At 39.0% G+C, this 2603-nt stretch overlaps 1 pseudogene; it reads right to left on the reverse strand.

The window, feature by feature from the left end:
- Positions 1 to 301: 301 nt before the first annotated feature.
- Positions 302 to 785, reverse strand: LOC113887865 (annotated as a pseudogene).
- Positions 786 to 2603: the final 1818 nt, after the last annotated feature.

Genomic DNA, 2603 nt, shown 5'->3' on the forward strand with positions numbered 1-2603 from the left:
AAACTTTTCATATTAAAAATACAGGTTAAATATGAAATTAGTAAAATGCAGCATATCAAACATCATGCTGAGCAAAAACAAGTCCAAAAGAAAAGTTGCCATGTATCAATAGAATAGTTCCCACAGTATTTAAGATGTTTCCTATGTAAATCATATTTGAATGCAATTTTTAGAACCATATTTAAATGTATTTTGCAATTTGTTAACTAAGCATCCACATTTTCCTTCCACCACATAATCAGTTCCTCTGATTACATTGGCAACATCTGCTAGGATCCACAAAATGCAGCAAGAAGATCAGTTATTTCTCATGATTCGAGAAATCTGGTCCACCTTTAGTGTAGTTTCCTGAGATTTCTGCTCCGCTGAAGTCAAAACCAGGATTTTCTTTCTGGAATCTCCCTAATGTAAGTTTTCTCTGCATTTGGTCTTGAACCCAAGGGTGAGCTGTATATTCATATTCTGGAAGATAAGTCCAACAATTTTTTGCATCTCTCCTCATCTTTGTAAAAACAATATGGATCATTTTTCTATCCTCCAGAGTCCATGTTCCCTCATCAGCTATTGTAGAGTCAAAGAGTTTGCCCTGCCACTACCTTGAGGATCCTGTGGCCACCCATGGCCAGTGCCACATGCTTGCTCTTCAGGCCACACTGGATATCCTGGGCGTGAGTGTCTAGTGGTGCTTGAACTTCAGTGAACACCTCCTTCGAGGTCTTGTACCATTGGCTCCACTGGGTTCCACATGGAACCACCCCACTGCAAGCCTCAAATGGGGCTGACATACTCTAGTTGATTCCTGGCCATGGTGGCACTGAGCAAGCAGCTATTCTACTTTTTCATAATTGTTTTAGCTATTCTTGTTCTTTTGCCCTTCCATTAATTTGTTTTTTGTCCTTCCATAAACTTTTTGAATCAGCTTGTTTATATCTACAAAAGAAATTCTGATGGAATTTTGATTGACATTGTTTTAAATGTATGGATCAATTTAGTGAAAACAGACATCATCACTACATTGAGTTGACCAGTCTATGATACTTATCTCTATTTATTTACTATTTATTTATGTCTCGATTTCTTTCATTAGCATTTTGTAGCTTTCAACACATAGATCTTGTGCATGTCTTGTTAGATTTATACCTAAATATTGCAATTTTGGAAAATGGTAAGTTTTTTCTGAAGAGGAAATTAATATATTAATGGAGATTATTTGTAAGATTTCTTGTTACATATGAAATGAAACTTGGTGGATATCTCTGGGCACATAACTTTTCAGCTGAAAGGAAAGCCTTCTAAAACTTAAATATTTTATAATAACTTAAGAATCTATTTGATCACTATAGAAGCAACATATACTCATCACAGAAATCAGAGCATTTGAATCAGTTCTGATGAGGTGGATGAAACTGGAGCCTATTATACAGAGCGAAGTAAGTCAGAAAGAAAAACACCAATACAGTATACTAACGCATATATATGGAATTTAGAAAGATTGTTGGTAACAGTGATGCTATATGGGAGACAGCAAAAGAGACACAAATCAAAGAACAGACTTTTGGACTCTGTGGGAGAAGGCAAGGGTGGGATGAGTTGAGAGAATAGCACTGAAACATGTATATTACTATATGTGAAATAGATCTCCAGTCCAGGTTCGATGCATGAGACAGGGTGCTCAGGGCCGGTGCACTGGGATGACCCTGAGGGATGGGATGGGGAGGGAGGTAAGAGGGGGTGTTCAGGATCGGGGACACATGTACACCCATGGCTGATTCATGTTGATGTATGGCAAAAACCATTACAATATTGTAAAGTAATTAGCCTTCAATTAAAATAAATTAATTAATTAAAATAAAGAAATCAGAGTAAATAATACTCATCATAACTCATCAGAAAATGGTGTTTAAAATTTTTGGTTTCTAATTTTTAAAATTGTAGTTGTATGTAAATACAGTAAATTTTATGTGTTGATCTTGTATCTTTCAACCTTGGGATTTTGTTTGACTCCCTCCCAGGCTGCCAGATGTGAAAATGCCCACAGAGTGCCAAGCCAGCAAATGACCCTATGCCCTCCTGAAGCTGTACCCTCACTACAAGAGGGTCTTCCAGGTGCCATGGTGCCAAGTGCTTCACCCTCTGAAAAGATCATGGGCTGGCCCACCAGGTACCTGCCCACTCAGCCTAAGCCCTCGGACCCCAGAAAGTAGAGGTTAGAGTTGTGATAGGTTTTTTTTGCACCAGAGAGGAATCTAAAGACAGCTATACCAGTACCTACTGTGTACTAAACTCTGATGGTGCCCAAGAAGGCTGCTAGGGATGGGAGGAGGCAGGGTCAGGCCTGCACATTGACTTATGGCAATTTCTGTCTATAATCTCATTAAGCAAGAATGTTCTCTTTTCTTTTGATGCAAGAACAATCTCAGCCCAAGTCTCTGTTACCCTCCACGTGGCTGAACTTGCCTGAGCACCTGCACAGGCGCCATTAGGCACACTGAAAATCAGGGATTTCCTGTGAGGCATGTATCAGACAAGAGACAGAAGAAGGATGGTTACTTGCTCTTTTTAAATTGAAGCTGGCGTGTCCATTAAGGAAGCATTTTTCACCT

The sequence above is a fragment of the Bos indicus x Bos taurus genome, chromosome X (genome assembly GCF_003369695.1).
Source record: "Bos indicus x Bos taurus breed Angus x Brahman F1 hybrid chromosome X, Bos_hybrid_MaternalHap_v2.0, whole genome shotgun sequence".
Taxonomy (NCBI): Eukaryota; Metazoa; Chordata; class Mammalia; order Artiodactyla; family Bovidae; genus Bos; species Bos indicus x Bos taurus.